The sequence below is a fragment of the Haliaeetus albicilla genome, chromosome 25 (assembly GCF_947461875.1).
Source record: "Haliaeetus albicilla chromosome 25, bHalAlb1.1, whole genome shotgun sequence".
In the NCBI taxonomy this organism is placed as follows: domain Eukaryota; kingdom Metazoa; phylum Chordata; class Aves; order Accipitriformes; family Accipitridae; genus Haliaeetus; species Haliaeetus albicilla.
In genome coordinates, this window is record NC_091507.1 from 18,597,576 (window position 1) to 18,620,696 (window position 23,121).

Sequence of the window (23,121 nt, forward strand, 5' to 3'; positions counted from 1 at the left end):
CAGGCAAGCAATGGCAGAAGGTCAGATGAGGGATCCACAGAGACAGATCTCTGAATTTTCAGAACTGCAGGAGTGCCTGACTTCCACTGATTTAAGCTGGAATTGAACAGCTCAGTGCTCTTGAAGATGCCTCTGGCATCTAGCTTTGAACATCTGCCAGATACCCTAAAAAGCACCTTGGAGCAAAGTGACTTGCCCAAGGTCATACCACAAATACGTGGCCTCTTTTCTAAAGTTAGAGGAATGCTAAGTGATTATTTCATAAGAAGAATGTTATAAATTTGAAGTAAGGGGGGTTTTGTCCATTTCCTTTTGGTCCAGTTAATTCTTTTATCAGATCTGACTATAGACAATGAATATCCAAAATTACACTTCATCAGTTCTGCCGGAAAATTTCTTGTTTCATTTTCTGTAAGCAAAGTAGTCACTATTTGCCAGTTAAATCCCCAGGTATTTCGCTTTCATACAGTTGAAAATAAATGTTGTAAATGAAACATCTGTTCAACACTATTATTTTATAATAACATTAATTGGCAGATGTCTTTAGATGACAAAGCAAAGTGTATCAGTTCTGATTTGTTCTTTTCCACTGAGCTGAACTTGCGGTCATTGAAAAGTACTTACCTAAAAGACTGTCTCAGCATGAGTAATAATTCACTGAGTTTAGTAATGTGAGATTTTTCCATGCAGAAAAGTATGAATTATAAAGGCCAACTGCCCACTGAAAAAATGTTAATGCATTGTCCAAAAACATATTTATGTGGAGAAACTTACCCTCTCCATTGGCAGGACTGGTACTTCAATCTACATATAGTTTGCACAGAAGTACTGTGCCAATTCAATTACTGTCTGATTAATGAAGTGTAGCAGGTTTATTTCAGGGGTCTAGCTAGCTATTAATTAGCATATTGGGGCCTATACTCTACTGTTTTGCCCTGATATGCTTTGAAAAATCCCAATGCAATTAAATAAACTCTAATATGCTGTAAATAGTTACTTGAGAAAACACATTCAGATTTTTTTAAAACCCTTATGGGATTTTTAAGCACATCCAGATTTATTGTAAAGCATCTGAAGTTCTTTGTAAACACTATTGTTGTGTTGGTTTGTGCTGTTCAGCAAAATAGCACTCCCCTTGCTTTAACAGCAGACTTCCTCTAATACCAGAAGTTGGTGTTGTTTCCTTAGGGTGCTTTGGAGCAAATAACGAGGATGCTGGTACCCCCAAAACCCAGCGAAGTTGCCTGCACTTTTCAGTGGTCTACCTAGTCTTTGACGGACATCTTCACTTCTACAGTCTTTTTTTTTTTCCCCCCCCCCAAGGACATCAGTGCTAACACAGGGTGGAAAACTGGAAAGCTTGTTAGCGTAGTGTTTGAGGTCAGGCAATGAAGAGTAGGAAACACCACGTTGCCTAAACTAGAAGTAGCCGAACTCTTTCTACCCTGGACAGTAGCACAGAGTGCTAATAAATGCACTATATGTTCCTCAGGTCAGAGGGATTGTCTGAGCAGGCACATTTCAGTGCATACTGATCACAAGTGGGCTGGAGAGATGTTTTATTCAGAGCATTAACTATTTAGTATTCTGGCATTCTGGGAGACAGAGGAGTGTGAGACCAGTTAACAGAGCAATGAAAAGATTGGTTAGAGACGTCCCTTATTTATAGATTTTAGTAGTCCACCAACTTTAAATTCTTTCAAGGGTGTCCTGTGTGTCACGAGTGAATTACTCAGTCCTGTACCCCATGTACTGCACAGTCCAGAACTACGTTTATGCTCTTGCCTTCACCAGTCCCTTCTCTTTTGCCCCCCCCAAAACTCTTCCTCCCACCTACTTCATCCAGACCTCAAATAGCTCTCAACTTTTAGTCTGCTATTCTCCTTTGTCCTCTGCTTTAACACTTATAAACCAGTTAAATCCCTTATCCCCCTTTTTCCTACAAATATCAAATTAAAACACATTTTGCTCAGGAGGCCTTCTTTTGTTTGCTTACTCACCAGCGACGTCTGCATGCTCCATTGCCTTGCGTTTGCTCGTGCCTGGGTTAAATCCTGCGCTCTTAAGGGTGTCTTTTTGCCTCTGCTGAAGTCCATGGGAGCTTTGCCATCTTCTTCATTCATGAGTCTTGGCTCTTAGGGTCCAGACTGGTCTGTGCTGTACCAAAGGTTCTGGGCATTTACAGTTTTGCCTACACATAAATTAAAAAAAAAACCTACTCATGTTCCCGCAGTAGCAGGTCCTCTGCAAAAAAGGCTTGCATGAGGACAGCTGCCACTATTCCCCCTATATTGTCTAAAATATAGATTAAGGTCTCGTTTTGTATGGAGCCACGCTTGTGTATTTTACTGCCCTGTTTTGCATGGAGCAGGCAGCTGATGGGCGGCTGTTTCCTTCTAGTTCTACTTCAACGAGAAGCTGCAGTGATTTTACACCGAGCTGCCCATTCGTCCCGGGGCATGCTGCTACAGTGGGTTGTGGACCCACAATCGAGTAAACTCGTAGAAAGAAGCTACCAAAAGGAAGGTGCTGTTGCGGATCCAGTACCCAGCGCAGCGTGTCTGAGAGGAAGGCGAAAGGCGAGGTGAAGCAAAACCACGTCCCGGCTCGCATGCTGAAACTCAGGTCCCAGAGCAGCGTCGCAGCCCCTTCCGAAGGGCTCGTGCCAAAGCAAGACAGAGCCAGCATGCCACGCTAGTCTTGGCATCTTCTTTTTCCTGAACTTTTTTTTTTTTTTTTTTTTTTGTGTTTTCACTCACGGAGCCCTTGTATACATACAGTCCTGAAATCCACCCGACAAACCTTTCTGTGTATTCTCGTAACTGATGGAGGCCTTGATCCATCAGACAACTCAAGTGCACGCTGAACTGTAGGCACCTGGAGAGTGCTTTTGAATCAATAGAGTGATTCATGCACTTAAATCCAGGCACATGTTTCATTACCTGGCTGAACCATGGCCGAAAGCCATTCACTTAACATTAGGGCTGTTTTGTTTTATAAATAGCATTATTAACTTCCTGCCTTTGCTATTTGTATGCAAAATATAGTATATATATTCTGCATAACTGAAGCTAACTACAAGGTCATAATGGTGCTTTAAATGGGTGTAAAGAGCTAAATAACCTGGGTTTAGTGATGGTTTCTATGGGTGATTCTTAAACGATTGATTGATTGACAGATTGGTCTAACAGGGTGGCAGTGAGATGATATGATAGCCCTGTTCCATTACAAATAGTGCTCTCACCCGCCTTTAGCCTTGTCTTTACCACACTCAAACACACACCCTTTTTTATGAGGTGGACTTTGAACTATCTTTCCGTAGTTATTCGGAAAGGCACAATGAATGTATTATGCGACTATTCATTGCAGCAAAGTTAGCACATAATAATTTACAATTTTATGGAACTGCTAGGATTAGCTATGTATCATCTATTTTTAATACACATCATTGTGGTATGTGAGCAATAATGAATGTATTTAAATAAATCAAAAAACCCAAATGAATGCTGAGTTGTTGTCAATCACTTGCAGATGAGCCTACCCTGGTGAGAAGATATAATGGAAAATTTTCTGAAAATGATTTATGGAGTCAACCAGCATCACTCTAGAACAACTGATACCTTGCCAGCATAGGGCTACATGGGTAGGTAAAGTTTACTGAGAATACCTAAGTGGCAAATCTGAGAATAAATTTTTGTTGAATTTTTTTTATCTGAAATTTTTGAGTTACAGTGCAGAATGAAGAAAAAAACTGGCAGAAAAAAAAAGAAAAAAAGCAGAGTCAAAAGGGAGCATAGTCATGTCTAATCTGTAACTTGTAAGCACTGGAGAGCTTTGCACCTGTTATGCACTAATATGTTCACTTACTGAGATGAAGGAAGCCCTTTTTTCCCCCCTGCTTTTTCAGGAAAAGAAAACTTAAGCAGCTTTGTAGTAAAGAATACTAAATGTGGGTTTACTGCATTCTCTTTGTGAAGTGCTTTTTTGCCTTTTACTTGTAGAGACTTACTATCTTAAGTTGTATCATAATCAGCTATCTTAAGGTAACGAGACATAAAATAATTATTCTAAATAATGAGATATGTGAAACATAAAATATTGTATGTAATGTTCTGTAGTCCTGCAAGGCAAAATGTGGTTTTCCTCGAGGGGGCAGGAAAAAGCATGTGTATTTTCTGGGACTAATGGCAGAGAAAACATTTCTATCTCCCAAGCATCTGACTGCATGCCACCTGCTCTATGTGTTCTGATCTCAAAGCTAAGTCGGATTAGACTGGGTCAGTTCACAGATCAGAGCTCCAGGGAAAACTCAAGTGCTATATACAGGAAACAATCTTGATGAACTAACTTTATTGGGCATTATTTCAGTGAACTAGTGTGCCAGAATTGTGTCATGGGGCCACTCCGCTGTTAGAGGTGCTGTCATACAATGACACGTAAAGATTTTATGATCACTTAGGAGAAAGTGCCAGGGATATATATATATATATATGTATTAAGCTAAGTGAGGCTAAGCCAAAATTCCACCTCCAAGAGTTTAAAATTGCTTTTTAGTTTCAACTGGAAAAGCACTCTTCATTCCAAAACTGCCACGTAATCGTGATGACCACTCTTAAAACCATGCTATAGTTCACATCAGAAATGCATTTCATTGATGCTGGTTTTACTCCCTTACACAGTTTGTTAAAGGCCCTGGTCTTGCAAACTGTTGCAGTTAAATGAAGATTTTGGGTCAGAATACAAAACTGCACTAAAGTTAATAACACCCTGCACTGGCCTCATCTTTTACACATGTAGATCAGGCTTCAGTACTGGAACTTCCATTTTTAAAGTACTTGGAGGTAAAAATCAGTCTTCCACTGAAACTGCAGTACTCCCGCTGAGTACTGATGGTCAGCGCAGGAATGCCTGAAGATACAGTGCTGGTTCCCTTGGGAAATTGTCCGCTTCTGGTAAGTCTCTTCTGTGGAAGTAACTGGTATCATTTGCACAGAAAGGCTTGCAATGTCAACCGTGAAGTGAGGGGAGAAGAAGAGAGACGTCTGTGAGAAAACCCATATCCTGAGAAGTTGCCTACACTTTTTACTGGGAAAGTTAAAAACCCTTGGGTAGATATAAGAAAATAAAAATACCATTGAACAGAGCTGTTCTACCTTTTGGGATGAATGAGTTTGCTCCCTTCCCATGGTGTGCCATCCCATATGCATAGCACCACAATTCATTTTCTGAGAGAAAAAACGAAAATGAAGTAAAAATTAGTGTTAATAATGAAGGCGTGTTTTTACAGTTTCACTTTCATTGACTAGAGCAGCAGAGTGCAACTGGAGATGTTGAAAGAAAAACTCTTCACCTGTCGTCTGCTTAATTAAAATACATTAGATACATAGATTTATTTGAGGGTTTGATGTTAAATGAAGATGAATGAAATGTTTTATGGAAGGCGATGAAACGTTATTTACTTAAATAAGCAATTCTGTTCTATCAATACTTGGGCTCACCTAGAAGAACATGCCCTATTCCTACTTAGTTATGAGTCGTATTTTACCGAGCCTGCCTACAGTCCACTCTAGCACTAATTCTGCCAGTTGCTGGGAGCAAGCAAAACAAAAAAGAATATCTATTTGTGAAGGGCAATGCAGGATATGCCAAGGCATCATGGCCCGCACAGTGATCTTCACTTCTTAATAAGAACAATGGGCTTTTTGGTCTTCTCCAGCCAACGCAGACCACAGGGCCATCTGCCCTGGGGTGATCTGAGTCTCCGGCTCATGTAGTTCATGTGGGGCAGCTTTAGATATTGCTGCCTATAGCTGTCTATCCGCATGCTGTGCTCTAAACCTAAATAAACCTCTGCCAATTTTCCCTTGGGTTAAAGTGACATGAGCAAGAGTTGAATATTTAGACAGCCATTCTGCCCTCTTCACTTCAGAGGGCCCTAAAATGGTGAAAAATGGGCCCCAGCCCTTTTTCAGCCAGTGAAGGCTGATGAGGGCTATCACAGAGTTATCTCACAGCCTTCTGCACAATCGAAAGATTCTCGCTGGCTTCTTATGGAAAGAAGCCTTCCCCACCTTAGACATTCATGGAGCTACAATTTATGCCATAGGACACACACACTATTTTATTTGCTATCTTGGATTGAAGTGCAGCTATTGCAACCCAGACAGGCTGCTTGCAGAAGCTCTATCAAAGGGTGACATATTTTGGCACACAGTATTCCTGCAAGACACAAAATTCCTACTTAATCCTTAACAGTTTTTTCTGCACTCTCCAGAATAAATTTCAATTTTGCTCTGTATGATGATGATCAGCTTCTCATCCAACATCCCATTCTGCTTCCTTTGAACTAATTAAGCTGTGGTGGCAGAAATGCTTGTATAAAAGTTAGCAAACCATTTGACTTCATTGTCTATTGCAGTTTGGGTCGATATATTAAAGGACGAATCCCATCTCTTCGCCACAGTGGCAGGGGCTATAAATAACATGTATGCAGGACAGAATGGGAGAAATGGGAAATGCCAAAGAGCCATTGCTTTGTAGATTGTCTTATATCTCTCCTCCTGCCACAGTTTTTTTAAAACCCCTCTAAAATCAACTCCAGTTGTTGGCTGCAGTGAGGTTGCTATCCCATCAGATCTGTTAGCATTCAGTCTTCACTGCTTCTGTGTTGTCAGCCAGCTCTTACAGTGAAATCCCAGGCTGATCTTACCACTTTCTGAATCAGTTCTGCCATTTTTCACTAAAATTCAGAATAGAATTGTTTTTAATCATGAACATTTGCAGATGACTGGTAAATGGTTTAAGGAAATGATATTTTCTTTCAAGTTGCTAAAAACAGAGGAAGAACACAGAGCACATTAGTGGCTAAGGGGGTGCAGAATTTCGCTCCCACAGCAGAATGAGCCAGGTCTGTAATGGTGAAAATTTGTTCTCTTGGCTGTGGCTGAGTTACCAACTAACATGCATTCTGAATCAGTCCACACATCCTTTTGACACTACGAAGAGAATGGGATTATTGTCTTGACATTTTCTCCTAATTTTTCTAAAAAGAAAATAATAATTTGTAGCTTGTCAATCTTTGCCAAGATTCAGCCTAGAGAGAATTTTTTATAGCTGAGATATAAACCCCTGAAGTAAAAATGCAGACACAACTTTAAGTACAGTGTTGCAAATGCAGTGTTGTAATTTTATATGTTAATCTATCAATACACAGTATGTGCAAACATATGTTTATAGACAGAGAGACAAGCATGTATAAATGAGAGGATAAAAATCCCTATTTCTCATTTGGTGCTATGCAATTTCTATCAATTTAGAAATGTGTTATGATTTTATTTTAAGCTGACATACTGTAAATTGAGCTTATTTGAGAATACTTACTTAACTCTTAGGGTTCATAAGACAGAAAAGGAAGATGTCTTTGGAAGTTTTCCAGTGACCTAAAATGAACTAATAAATAATAGAAAAATTTTGTCCCTTCTTTGGAAACTTTGGACCAGTTGCCATCTTTAAAGCAACCCATAAGCATGAAGATAGTCTTTCAATGATTAAGATTTACTATAAAATCTACTAAACACAGCAGCGGCTGCTTCTTTAGGGGCAAGCTGTATATTACGCTCATGTTACAAGAGAAATTACCAGATCTGTAGGTGAGGTATTTTAGAAATTTGGCAGATGGCTTTACTTTGTATTTGTGGCACAGAATCCTGTTCTAATTTTGTGTTTGATTGGAATATTCAACAGCTTCTGGTGCTACTAGGACTTGCTATCTGAAAGACAGAGTTTGCAAACTATAAATATGAACTTTGAAAATATATATCCTAGAGTTAGTCCAGTAGATTGTGTTTGCAACGCTCACTTATTGGCTGACTGATGCGTTTTGGCCCCAGACCAAAAACGATGGCTGCCTGGCTGAGCAGTGCCTCCTGCCGACTGGGAAGGCAGAGGGATATCGGAGCGGTGGTTAGTATTGGACAGGCATTTGGTGTTAGGTTCTGACACCTACCAGTCTTCCCCACTCTCCGTCCCTCCAGCCGGGCCTTCATGGCCCTCGACCGTATCTCCTCAGTCGTCCTCTTTCTCCCCAGCTGCTGCTTTGTCCTGCTGGGGAACAACTCAACTGCAAGACGAGGAAGGTTACGTCAACATGAGCGAGGGATTTCAGGCTCAAGCTTATTCACAGCCTGGCTGGCAACCCGCCGAACAAGGCTGCTGACCCGTGCCGCCCCTGTCCCCACTGTCACACCAAGGAGAGCCCCGTTTCTGGGGGGAGGCAGGGGACACGATTCCCCATCTGTCTCCCCAGCCGCCCCCACCATGCGAGTTCAGTCATGGTGGAGCCAAGTGGGCACGGAGGTGCGGGCCGGCGGCGGCCCTGACGTTGCGTTCCCAGCCAGTGTTGGCCAAGGCAAGGGCTGGGAAGCTGGTCCTTGTCCTCTTTCAGCTACCAGCTGCCCGCTGGGGCTGACTCCACCAGGAGCCTTGCCTGGAGGTGCGACCTGTTCTGAACACCCGTAGCAAGCGAGGGTAGTCCCAGCTCACAGACGAAAACTCAAGAGCGTTTCACTGTGGTGTTGGCTTGGGTGGACAAGACTTCAGCTTGAATTTGTAGCATAATGACTAGCTTGTGGATGCAAGCGTGCTCATATAAGCTCAATAGAATTTTCAGTGACCTATCCCACATCATGGCCTGCTTGCTCATACCCCTCCCTGGGCCTGAAACCTCCAGGCAGATATATAATAGAGGGATTTCCTACTGCCCCCCACAACTGGATGTGTCAGGAGCCAGCAGGCTTGTTTCACGCATCAAAACAGAAAGTATTTATTTATCCCCACTGACAATTTTAACTTTAGGTGAATGTCATCTTCAAGGAGTTATTCTGAAGCAGAGCTGTGCCAGAGGAGTTAGTCGCTCCTTGTTGGCATTGCTATTTTTCACACAGGACTGGTCGAATCTTTCTTCAAACTCTTCCCAATCACCACACCCTGTGTGTGTCTTCCCAGAGTTTTCTGTGATGGAGTGCATATTCCCAGTGGAAAGGACAGAGGAATTCAGAGGAAAAATTTAAAAAGACCTCCCCGACGTATATTTGACACCATAACAGTGGGTTTCTATCATGGATTTGTAGGTAGGTGACACTGTAGAGAATTTTCTGCTTTCTGTGTCAAGTGAAGAGCCTCTAACTGCTAAGAAAAGGCCAGAGTGTTGTGAGAGGTATCACATTTGAATTCAGGCTTTGCGAGTCAGAGGGGAGGAGAGTAGATAGCAGCCATTCAGCTGGCTTTGTGAGAGCGGCTTTTCTTCGGAAAGAAGGATTTAGCACTTTTGTTATCCACTGTAATTATTTTGTGTACAGTCTGTCCAGTCCCTCTGTAAAAAATGCTTTTCCTAGAAACAGCACTGAGAAGCTCTGATGTGGGGCAATTGCACTTTTTGGCAAGGGATGATCATCTTTGGAATACTGGCAAAGACTGTCCTTTTGTACCGTAAATTCTGGCAACGACCAACCTTTTCTCCTTAAACCACCAGCTTATGTTGGCTCCATTTGTTTTAAATCCCTTGTTCTCAACAGGCCGTGTAATCAGAATGACAGGCTGCTCACAGCTTCCCTGGTGCTCAGCTGCATGCGGGTCATGCCAGAGTCTCCTTTCTGGAAGGATGGCTATGCACTGATGCCTGGCTACCTGCGAGTCTGAGCATCTGAAGCTGCTCAGAGGCGAGGAAAGCACAGCAGCTTAGTGTTTAACACCAATAAGTGTTGAAGGATTGAGCATCTTATTCTTTGCACTACTGTTTTTAAATTGGAGTCTCCCCGCTTGCTTTCGGCAGCCCAGCCAAATCTCCTCAGCCAACATCATCAACATTATATTGTCAATAAAAACTTTAAAGCAAAGGTCAGGTATTCACTGAGCAGTAACCGGTCTGTTAAAGAAAAACAAAACACTTGTTAGCACCTGTCCTTTTGGCAAACTATGTGATTGCTTTGGCTGATGCACCAAGCAGACACGCTATTATTTTATTAGCATTACAATTCAAGAGTTTATAAAAAGGCATCAGCAAATACCAAACAGTGAATTTTTGAAGAGATGCATTTTTAAGAAAGCTAATTTACCTATTTGCATTGCTAGCTTAAAAGTTTGAGAATCATCTCATGTGTCACTTGCCTCGATGATATAAATGAATTATCATAAACAAAAGTGCCATACATCATCATTAGCACACAGGGGAAAGCTAGCTATTGGGTATTTATGATCAATTTGAGGAGAAGATATATAATTACCATCCATTATTATAATAAAATACCTAATATAAAAAACAGGAAAAACTAAATGCAAGCCTCAAAAAAAAGTAAAAATCAAAATATTCTTCTTCTTCCAACTACTTTGCTACTTAATACTCTTGCTGTGTAAGGGCAGATAGTTTCAATGTATTGGAGACAATAATTGAGCAGTATATTGAAGCAGCTTCAAATGCACTGCAAACAACATGCTTAAGTGGAACCTTTCCTTTTCTTGCTATTTAGACCTTTTCCATGTACAGCTTTTCTTAGCTGTTAGGGCTTTGTTTAGTTTTACTTAATTTATTGAACACATTTTACTGACATAAGTTTTACTTAATTTCCATGCATTTTAACTGACATTTTAAGTGACCTTGTCCTTCTTGACGTTAATTTTTTAATGGCCTTAGTTCATAGCACCCCAGGGTGAACGGGTGACTTGAAATCCCATCACTTCCCAGTGCTCTCTATTTGAATAATGTCCAGCAAGGTTTAAGCCAGCAAAGCTGTTTAAAATCCACACATACATTTTCTTCCCTCTCCTTAGTGCTATGGAAAACTAATGAAAGTTCTTATAAGGGAAACCTAAACTAATAATAATTGATTTCCCTTTGTGAAGCATTTAGATATTTTTGCTGACCAGATTTCATTTACAGATAGAGATCTGAGCCATCGCCTTATATTTAAAGGTAAATTTGGGTATGTTCAAAATCCCGAACCACATGAAAATTTTCTGTTTGTGCTTTACATGGCTCCTAACCATTTCCTGGTTTGAACCCTGCCCAACATCCAAATGCTTCCTCACTTACAGAGTACATTAGTGCTTTACACAGTACCAAAGGCTCTTATCAGGTTAAGGAGTGGAGATGTACAATGTTTGAATGTGTTTTTCTCTGGACAGTAAAAGAGAGGCAAAACGTGATGAAGAGGAAACGATGCATTTTGTTAGACCATTCACTGTGGTCTAACGCCGGTCACTGCTTCAGACACAGAATTTTTCAATGCTGGGATTTTTTTCCCCAAAACACACAAACTCCCTCCACAATTCCAGTAGAACTGTAAAAATAAAAAGAGTCATTTTTTAAATGCTGTATTGTTTTTCCTAGCCCAATTCAATAACTTGTGTTTAAAAACCTTTACAGTTGTTAAAGGGAAAAATTATTTCACCAATGTATTATATGCTTTACTGTTCAGCTTCCATTAGACAGTCTTTCTCTCAAAATACTGCAAATGTGTTTTATTTTTAAGTTACTGATATTAATTGCTTGTACTACTTCTAGACTACACCTACACTATTAAAATAAGCAGTGCCGGAAAACATTCCCAGACCTTGAAATCAAATCATTTATTGTATTAAATGTCTAGAATTATTCCTGTTTTGACTCAAGCCAGCTAGCATTGTGCTAGGTAAGTCTTACACACAATATGGGAGTCCACGTAGGCCACATAACAAATTGAATGCAATCGTTTGGATGCTAAAATAATCTAGTAGTATACATGCAAGCCGTTTCATGCCAGTTGGCCTCAGTGATAGGGCAGTCTGAGGTTATATACGTACATAAGTCTATGGGACCTAACAAGATGCATCCCAGAGTCCCGAGGGAATTGGCTGAAGTAGTTGCCAAGCCACTCTCCATGACATTTGAAAAGTTATAGCAGTCAGGTGAAGTCCCTGGTGACTGGAAAAGGGGAAACATTGCACCCGTTTTTCAAAAGGGTAGAAAGAAGGACCGTGGGATCTACCGACCGGTCAGCCTCACCTCTGTGCCTGGGAAGATCATGGAACAGATCCTCCTAGAAACTATGCTGAGGCACATGGACAACAGGGAGGTGATTTGAGACAGCCAACATGGATTCACCAAGGGCAAGTCCTGCCTCATCAACCTACTGGCCTTCTAGGATGGAGTGACTACATCAGGGGACAAGGGAAGAGCTATGGACATCATCTATCTGGATTTCTGTAAGGCCTTTGACATGATCCCCCACAACATCCTTCTCCCTAAATTAGAGAGATATGGATTTGATGGGTGGACTGTCTGATGGAAGAGGAATTGGTTGGATAGTCACATCCAGAGGGTAGCGGTCAACATCTCAATGTCCAGATGGAGATCAGTGACAAGTGGTGTCCCTCAGGGGACCATATTGGGACCAGTACTGTTTAATATCTTCATCAGTGACAAAGACAGCAGGATTTAGTGCACCCTCGGCAAGTTTGCAGGTGACACCAAGCTGAGTGGCGCAGTTGACACACCTGAGGGATGGGATGCCATCCAGAGGGACCTGGACAAGCTCGAGAAGTGGGCCCATGTGAACCTTATGAGGTTCAACAAGGCCAAGTGCAAGGTCCTGCACATGGGTCGGGGCAACCCCCAGCATCAATACAGGCTGGGGGATGAAGGGATTGAGAGCAGCCCTGTGGAGAAGGACTTGGGGGTACTGGTGGATGAAAAGCTGGACATGAGCTGGCAAGGTGCACTTGCAGCCCAGAAAGCCAACCGTACCCTGGGCTGCATCAAAGGAATTGTGGCCAGCAGGTCGAGGGAGGGGATTCTGCCCCTCTGCTCCGCTCTGGTGAGACCCCACCTGCAGTTCTGCGTCCAGCTCTGGGGTCCTCAGCACAGGAGAGACATGGACCTGTTGGAGCAGGTCCAGAGGAAAGCCACAAAAATGATCAGAAGGATAGAACACCTACGAGTAAAGGCTGAAAGAGTTGGGGTTGTTCAGCCTGGGGAAGAGAAGGCTCCAGAGTGACCTTATTGCAGCCTTTCTGTACTTAAAGGGGGCTCATAAGAAAGGTGGTGACAGACGTTTTAGTAGGATCTGTAGCAATAGGACAGGGGGTAATGGTTTTAAACTAAAAGAGGGTAGATTCAGATTAGATATAAGGAAGATATTTTTTACAATGGGGGTGGTGAAACCCTGGAACAGATTTCCCAGAGAGGTGGTAGATGCCCCATCCCTGGAAACATTCAAGATCAGGTTGGATGGGGCTCTCAGCAACCTGATCGACTTGAAGATGTCCCTACTTATTGCAGGAGGGTTGGACTACATGACCTTTAAAGATCCCTTCCAACCCAAACCGTTCTATGATCCTATAGTTTAACTTAGCAGCATAGATACAGAGCTGGTCCTTTCTAACATACACAATTCCTAAAGGGCCTCATAAAGAAACTAACAAAGAATAAGAGAATCCAAAGTTTTGTTTCCCTTTCCTTTTTCGTTCCCTGTACAACTTCTGCAAAATTAAATCACTGAATGTATTAGTATAAATTTGGGACCCTTAGAATTTTTCTTTATGGAAACAAAACATTACAAATATGGTCCTGAAGAAGTAAAAATGAGAATTTTATACTGTAGAAAATCAAGAATCACATCTGTAGATGAGTGTTACAGACCTAGCTTTCAACTTTGGAAATGCTGTGAATGTTTTATATTTGAAGTGATAATATTTCTGTGTACTGACAAATTATTTTACCTTGTGGCTAATGGTGCTGGTGACTGTCTCTGAGCACTAATATAACTTCATTCTTAATCAAAGTGCAGATGGACAGAGTGATTAAAATAGACCCATTGGGGGGGTGAGGAAGGAAACAAACTAAAATAGTACTCTTTAAACAGTAATTTTCTCTGAGACATATTTCAAAATGCCTGAAAAGTTCTGTGATATGAGAAATTCTTCATTTTGCTTGTTTTGGCCAACCTGCATCTCCTGCCTATATATACACCCAGTTTATGTAACTATATTCTACCTCCCTACATTCCCATCTGCACTATTCTTTAAAAATTCTTCCCCTAAACTATTGTGTAGGATTTATGTGTTCTGTTAAACAGCTGCCAAGTTTCGCTCCATAGGCGGCTGCACTTCAGTGGTGGATGAAATGCTTCTTGTAAAGTTTGTAAAGCATTTTGGGCTTTTTGCAGATGGAAGAACTGACTAAATCAGTGATACGCAACTTGTGCTTCTAGAGCTGCACGTGGCTTTTTTTGGAAGGCATATATCTGATAGGAGCTGTTTTGACTTCTTCCTGTGAGGGAACAGGCAGGGTGTTTAGCTGTTCCCTTCCATCTCTCCAAGCAACCAGGAAAGTTGGCTTACGCAGTTATTTCTCTGTACTTATATGCACAGTAGGATTCTGTACATGGCATTTGATAAAATATGTTTCAGAGCCATGTATGTTCAAGACAAATATATGTGAGAGATAACAAGGTAACAGAAAACTGAATGTGTATCCTATCGTACGTTCTATCAAAATTACGGTCTCAATACATTTCTTAATCCTGGACTGAAGAAATAATGCAGACTATGAAATTGCAGGAGCCTATGACATCATCAAAACAATGTTATGATTTCACTAGAAAGCTGAAGTTGGAGGAAATCAAAACTGAGCTGTTTCTTCAGTCTCTACTATTACCGAGAGCCAGAACACAATGAGTGTGCATGATGAATGAGCAATGCAACTAACACTTTTAACAGGGAAGCTATCTTTCTTATGCCTCTGACCTATTCACTGAGCAGCTGGCAAATGGCTCTAGTAAAGTCATCCTGTTCTTTTTTCCAACCAAAAAATCTATTGTGTATGCAGTCTTTCTAATGGATAGCAGAGATATGTCATTCATATCAATCGGTCTTCTGTATCTCTATGTTTTATTCAGCTCCTGAGTATAATGCTAAAATGCACTCTGATATTCATCAAGTTTTCAAACACTTCGTAACAGCAACTGAAAGTGAAAAATAGCCCGGGAGTCATTACTGCTTTCCTCAATGACCTGGGAGGGGCTGATTGGCATAGTGTGACTGTGGAACTAAGACAGAATTAGGAGACATGCTTGGGAGTGGGGAGGAACCTGGAGCATCAGTCTGAAAGTGGTTTATACTGTCCAAAGTAAAGGTAGGCAAATGTTAGTGTGGCTGTGCCATCTTTTACATATTTCCTTTTAATTGGCAGAAATACCCAGAAGTGGGCATGGTGAGGATGTTCCCTTTTCCATTACAGTTCTTAGGATCTTCCTTCCATCACTGCATAGGCAAATTTAATATCTTGTTATCATCATCAAGACTACTACTTCAGCTAAGCATAGCAGTGTACTGCCTTTCAACTGACAGAATGATTGATGTATCACACATTTAAAATTATAGAAAATAATCTTTTAAGTGATAATTTTGTTTAAGCTAACTTGTATAAACTGGCCAGGATAACTCTGAAAAATAAACAATTACAGAACAGCAACACATCAAACAAATAAACTAACAAACAAAACAAGTCTGATGGAACAAGAGTCTAAAATTGCCGAACTCTCACTGAAATGCAATGGTAGCCCTGAAAATTGCAGCCTGTATGGCTAAGCATTTCAACGGAGACATCCTTGCTGGTTTCATTCATTGATACCATAACAATGCATAAGAAACAACTAGGAATATACACCATTGTTGCCAAGACTGACTGAAATCGCTATAAAATGTCACTGCTCTGAAGAACACATGATCCAACAAGACAATATTGAAAAAGAAAGGCAAAGATGATACAATACGCAATAAGAATTAACATCCCTATTTCCTGATTCGCCCTTTTTTTTTTTTTTCCCCATAAAGTAGTCTCATGTAGGTTTCTTTTTTCATTTGTTTTCATCTTACTCAGTCAATGAGTGGTGGGCTCAGCACATAATTTCAATAAAATGTCCTTCCAGGCAGAAAATCATCCATTAACAATATTTTGACTATGGAAGAAAAAGAAATATTTGATCTTCTCATCAGCATAATGATAATACATCTCGTTTGCAGAGTGTAACTATATATTATTTCCAGAAAGATCGTAGGCTGCTCTGCAAATGAGTATTTCTATTCCACAGGCACTATCTTACATTCAGAAAAACTGAATTTCACTCCTGTTCACTAAGCTTATGAAAAGCCTGTTCATTATTAAGCTTGAAAATAGGTTTACACAAGGCTTACAAAGTGAGTAAGCTTTGTGTGGGTCTCCCTGTACAAGGAGAAACATTTCATCCAAACGGCAGATAGAAGCAGAATAAAAGGAAGTAGAAACAGGCTTATTCTTGATGATTACCTGCTAAAAACGTCACTAAAATAGTAACTTAACTAGTTCCATTTCGTTTTAATAATGTTTAGGATGGCTATTTAAAAATAAAATAAGCTCGTAATAGATTGTTGGCATTATACTTGCAGAACATTTTGAGTCGTGGCCTTAATGACTAAGGGAAACAGCTGAGAAGAGTTTCTGTTCGGTTTGAGGGTGTGTGTCTGTGTATGTGTGCGTGTGCGCACGCGCATCCGGATGCATCCGCATCACGTATAAAGGCATATTAGAACTGTTTCCAAATTTTTCTGTCAGAATGATTTACTAATGAAAAATGCCACTTTTACACAGTCATAAAAAGGCATATTCTATTAGAAGCTGTAACTTTTTGCTGCCTACAAAGAGAAAGTTAAATTAATTAGAACCTGCAAAAAGGAGCATGTACATATTTTCTTTAAAAACAAAATCTAGGGAGGAAATTCTTTCAGAAAAGCCTGTGATTTTTTTTTTTTTAATTTCCATTCTGATTTGGATTTTTTAATGATTTTTCCTTCTTGTAAGAAACATCCTTTTACTACCATATCATTTATATATATATAACATCTTGATTGTAAGGTTGCAGTAAATCTCCAAGTATATATGTAGTTGTCTTTGTGTACTTCAACTGGTTTCTTTCCTTTTTTTTTTTTTCTTTTTTTTATACTGTTTTAGGTTTTGAATTTTTCCATTGTAACTTGCTTAGAAGAATAACTGTACTGGGTCAGGCCAAAGGTCCTACCTAGCTCAGTATTCTGTCTCCAGCAGTGGTCATAAGTGATACACCATTAGTGTACCAGTAGAAAAATTCCTGTTAAGATTGTTTGCTTGGGGTGAGAGGGGTCATGGAAGGCCATATTTTTTATTATGTAGGTACTTTTCAATATTTTTTTGCTTTTCTTTAAAAAAATACATGTTGTAAAACCAGCTTCTTATTCCTGTTATAGAAAGGGTTATATTTCTGTGAGGTGTCATGGCTAGTGGCTCTACTGTTGTGCTGTGAACGTTTCTTTCTTTTCTTCTTTCATAGAAAAACATTAGGAAAAAATAGTGAGAGGTAAACATCTGAGTGCAGCCAGTGGTGGTTAGTTGGGACACAGATTACATGAAAATCCCTGCTTAATACTGCGACAGCATTTCTGAATGAAAATATTGTTTCCTTCCTTTATTCATTCATTTGTCTCTGTCTTGGCGTGTGGGTTTTTTTCCATTTAAGTTGATGTTATTTAGGGTTAAAAATATCACAACAGTTATCTTTTTCTACAGGACAGTCAGGCAAGAAGAAGCATGCCATTTTTTTACAGTTACTATTTTTACAATTATGACTAGGTAGATCATCAGATGTCATGGTGAGGAGTTTCTTATATACATCTAAAATAGATGAATAAAATACTATTGATAGGTATTCCAGACAGATTCTGTAAGGAAAACTGAGACGGATGTTTATTTTTATCTATGGCCTAAAATATAGAACAGCATAAATGACTGTTAAATGTCATTTAACGTGTTAAATTGCTGCATTTAGCGTAAGCTGACCAATATGTGTACCATAATAATAATTAGTATTGATTAATGACTGTATTTATCTTTTTGACCCAAATGTTATTCAGGAGATCTTAAATGAAATGTTTTGTTTGCAATAACTACTGCTTTATTTTAAAATATGAGATATGGGGGATGCTCTATTGTAAACTAGGAAACTTCATTCTGCCTGCTGTGAGTTATGACTGTATATCAAATTTTAATGAAAAAGGATAAATAAATTGTCTCACAGTTCACCATCATCTACTATATCACTCAGTTCATCCCATATAATATGTAATAAACTGAATGCTTCAATTTTTGCTTTATGTGACCATTTACAACCAGTACTATTGCCCAAGAAATTGTCATCCAGCAGTAGTTCACATAACCAATGAGTAGACTAAGGTTCCGTGCTGTACATCTTGACTGAAGAACAGATGTTTTTTAAAAATCTTTAATAAAAGCTAAGACTGGCAAAAAGCTGAGATATATCAATTAAAGTATATTAACGGTAATATAGGACCTTATTCCTCAGCTCTGGTCTTGACATCTTCAGGACTTAAATTTCAAAAAGAAAAGAAGAATTAAAAAAAGAAAAAAAAATGCAAAGGAGAAACCAGTGAAACAGTTTATGCAATGATTGCTCTATTCATTCGCTGTGTTACACGATTAATTCTTCTATTCACTATTAATGTCCTTACTCTTCTAAGAAAAGATATCTGAGATTTTAAAAAAATGTAGAAATTGTCTGAGCATCTATTTCATTAAGAAACCTCTTGGACATTTGCCGGTAAGTTCCAAAGAAATTAGAGAAAAAAACCTGACAAAGCAGTTGGGAGGCTAGGCTAATTTTAAAAGCTCTGATTGTGGCAGGAAGAATTTTTTGAAGAAATCTTTATTTTCAACCCTCTTTGTATTCATCATACCATTGTACCTTGTTCATCTGTGTGAGGATACAAAAAGAAATGTCATAGTACAGTTAGTAGTCATTAAAGAAGGTGAGGTAAGTTTACTTCTCCGATATCTACAGCCCAGACAATGAAAGTGAGGAGCACCAGAAGTCCCACTGAAGTTTGCTGGATTTGAGTTAAATATCCTTTTCCCTAATGAGGACTTTCAAGTAGTTTTCTAAATAATTTCATATCTAATGTTATGAAAGTGACCTACCACAATTCTTATTTAATAATGAGACAAAAAATTATTTTTTCCCAGAAAGAAACATATATTAAACAGACCTGATTGCAGGGATTTTTTTCCCTACTCTTGTTAGTGGTTTCTATGGAGGCAAGAATGATCACGGTCTAGGTCCTTCCTCTTTGGACAGTCTGTGCAGTACTAGGTGGAAGAAGCATTCAAGAAGGAACCTTCGATGAGTCGGCAGAACAGTTCTTGATATTTTTTTATTTCTTGGAAAGCCGCTGTTTGTCACACATCTTTCACTGTTTGATATGAATAAAGGCTGAAGATACTATGAGTAAGTCAAAAACCCATGTACTATATAGAATCCTGAGCCACTAGCAATCTTTTTTTTAACAAAACATGAGCACCTGCTGCTTTAGAATCATTCCTGAGAAGAGGAATATTCATCGTATTTCGATTCTAAAAAGATATTTTTACATTATGGATGCTGATGCGAAAAGGAAAGGTGCAGAATAGAATGTATTTAAAGATCTTTCCTTAATATGAGATGACTGATGTACTGTAAATGAAAGTTAAGGGGGGGTTAACATTCTTTTGTGAGTACCAGATTCCCCACTCAAAGTAGGAAGATAATTCCGTGCTAGCTCCAGAGATCTGAAAGTTTGGGGGTTTTCCATTTATTTCAAAGCAAGGGCGCTAGCTCAATTTTTAAAATAAATTAATTCTTAGGATCAGATATCAACCTTTAGCCTGTCTCCTAAAGAAGTGAGACTTATGCAGTATTACTTAAAACTATCTGTGTATGTATGCATCTATCTCAATACTGTTTGTACCTGCTGGCCAATTTTAACCAAATTTGATGACTGGGTAGCAATGAATTCCCTTTGTTAGTGTCCTCACTGAGAAAGAGACTGAATCCCAAGATAAATCTTTATTAGATACCAGAGAGGCCATGCCAGCATGTACTACCATGGCTCTCCACACTAGGGAAAATGTAGTGAAAGCTTTCACTTAATAAAAGCATGAGAATCCAAAGCTTGACACATGGACACCAGCATTTACTAGCTCTACTGCTTATGTTGTTATGCATGTATAGCACGTTTGTTATGGATTTCCTTAATTTTGATGACTTTTTAATGTTTCGAAATATTTCTCAGAACTATGTGTCTAAATACCAATAAGACTCAAGTGTACACACTACTTACTGAAGCTAATGGGAGGTAAGTGTTGTCTGGGCCTCTTAATGTAGAAATGCTTCTTCCTTTTTATTAGTGATTCCATAATATTGAAATGGCTTGTACCTAGATGGGAGAAAATCCATTATGACAGATCATGTTTCTACATTCATGCACTGCATGTCAACAGCTCATAATTTTCTTAAATGCGTTCATTATTCTAAATAACACACCAGATCAATTTGTTGAATAATACTTGCTGCTTAGGTTGGTCAAGCAGAGTAAGTTGCAAAAGGTTTGTATGCAAAATTGGAGCTGTGCTGGCTGAAGTTCAATCTGTGGTCTTAATACCACAGCTACAAACACCGAAAGATTGCCTCCCTAGACTGTTCTTCCATGCTAGCTTAAAATATGGTGTTTCCAAAAATATTCTCAATAGTCAGTTCATTTATTAGTGTATTAGGAAAACATGATTGAAAAGGGTTGTGAACTCCATCTGGTTGCTCCATAGTCCCATTGACTATATTGGGCTTTATCTTGAGGTTTTCTTCTGCTCCGGCACTAGCTTTTAAAATTCCAGCAACTCAGGTGGCTAACCATATGTGTTCTTAATGAGGCAGGGAGTTAATTACCCATCTAATTTCTTTTAAAAATTCCCTTGCTTTCAGTGAAGAAGCTTCCTTGAAACAATTCTATCTCCTTGCATGTCCTGTAGCTCTTTATTAGTGATGGATATTTGGTGCTGGACATTTCTGAGACCAACATGCAGGAATTGGCAGGAATGCATTTGTGCATTATTCTTCAGAGGTTTCAAAGACTTGCACTGAAAACTTTCATGACCCTATAGCAACAGAGAAACTGTTATCCAGAGAAACTGATTAGTCAAAGAAAAATTGCAAAGTAGTCCAGTAAAGAGCAAACATAGTTTTCAGTAGATTTTTAGTTTCACTTAGAAGATCTTTGAAGCATTTTCTTCTAGTGACACCCTATCTGTACTACTTCATGGAAGCAGTCTAAAAGTTGATTTCAAAGGATTTTTCTTTAAATATGAGAGCACCGAGTTTCCTGGAGTCTCCTGGGACAGATTTCAAATGTTTGAATGAAGGCAATCAAAATTTGAGCATCCCAATTTTGGCCAGTCACTCTTATATCTGTTATCATCAATAGAACAAAGTAACTACTTCCAGAAAATTAGTTATCTGATGTGTCTTAGACACTATTTTCTGATAATTGAGTCACTTGTCAGAAGTGCATCTTTCCCATCACTGACTATAAAGGGCATTTTAGATAACTTGCATAGTCTTCCAGGTCTAACTCCTGGGCAGCTAAAGTTCGGTAAAACAAATGCTATTGCTCACATGCAAGTTTTTTCAAGATTTTGGATTTCTCTTCTACCTCAGATCTCTGACACTATCAAGGGAGAAAGAGATAACAGAGATTAACAATAATTATTAATAATAATAATAGCAACAACAACAATATTAATAAGATATGCAGCCTTAAGAAAAACGAAATAGTGTTCCTAGTATTAGTCACAATCACTGTTAAGGGTCATATTGCTGGACTTAATAAGACAATAAGCCAGTAGCCAATGTTCTGCATAAATAATGAGCCAAATCAAAATCAGTCATGCATCTAATTGGGACATTTGTACTACACTGCTTGGGGCACAGAATACTTTTCTATGCTAGATATGTGCTTGGCAAAATTAATCAGATAATCAACTCTCAGTCTCATCTCCATTTTCTGAAACTCTTTGTGGCACTAGATGTGGGTAAGATAGTATTTCTGCTGACGGTGGTCTTTAACAGGTTTTTAAAAAAAGTAGATAGCTATGTCATTCAGGACAATAAATAGCAGTAAAGGGGATTTTGTGAATATTATTACTCTTTAAAAAGTATCCAAGCCTATGGGGAGAGAACCAGACTGGTGACCCAGGTTCTCTATTTAGCTCTTCAGATAACCTGACGGTTGGCCATTTTTGCCCCTTTTTGTGCCTCATTGTCCTCCTTTCTAAAAGAAAAGTAATGATAAAGTATTCCTTTCTGTATTAACTTTGAGGTCTGCTGACACAGCCATTTCATAAGACCAAGAGATTGTTTTCAAACTATAGCTTACATTGAGAACTCAGTGAATTATTAGAAAAGCCTAGGAATGAGACTAAAATCCTGTCAGGATCAAGCACCGGAGCTGATTAGGGCAAAATAGTGTACACAGTACCAAAAAGGTAAATTAGAGTGTTTCAGGAAGATTAGATCGTTATTTTCATCCTTAAACTAACAATCCACTGTCAGGAAAGAAATTATTTCCACATCTCATGCCTGTGATGGCCAGAGGTCCAGCTGAGCCCCTGGATAAATTCACCCAACTCACCTGTGGTCACCTGAATTATTCAGTGGCTCTTTTCCATGCTGCCTTCTCTCCTGAAGAGGAGATGTGGACACATCGTGCAGCAGAACAACACCCTGAGGCTTTTTGGACCCTATTGCAGGTCATGTCACAAGGTCATATTTGACGACTTGCAGAGGAGCCTTTCTTTGTGTTCAGGGGACAGTAGGGCCTGGTCATATGATGGAACATGGACAGGAAATATGTGATGGACAAAAAAGCCTGTTGGTAATACAACAGGTAAAAGGACAAACACACGAGAGGAGGAACCACCACGTTTCTTCCTCAAGAGGCCTTGTGTCAAGGTCTAGGCCACTGTACGAGCTCTACTGTCCTAAACTACAAAAACATGGTAGCACAGAAGACCCTTTATACAGTCTTTATTGTAGTACTCATATCTACGTTTATGATAGAAACAGAAGAGATTTTTCTGTTTTGTTTTTTAAAACTCAGGAAGGAAAACTTACTGTGTCGAGAAGTATATTTTCAGGGAACTGGATTTCAAGACTCACTAAAGAAGAAAAGATGCTGAAGAGAACCAATTTCTGA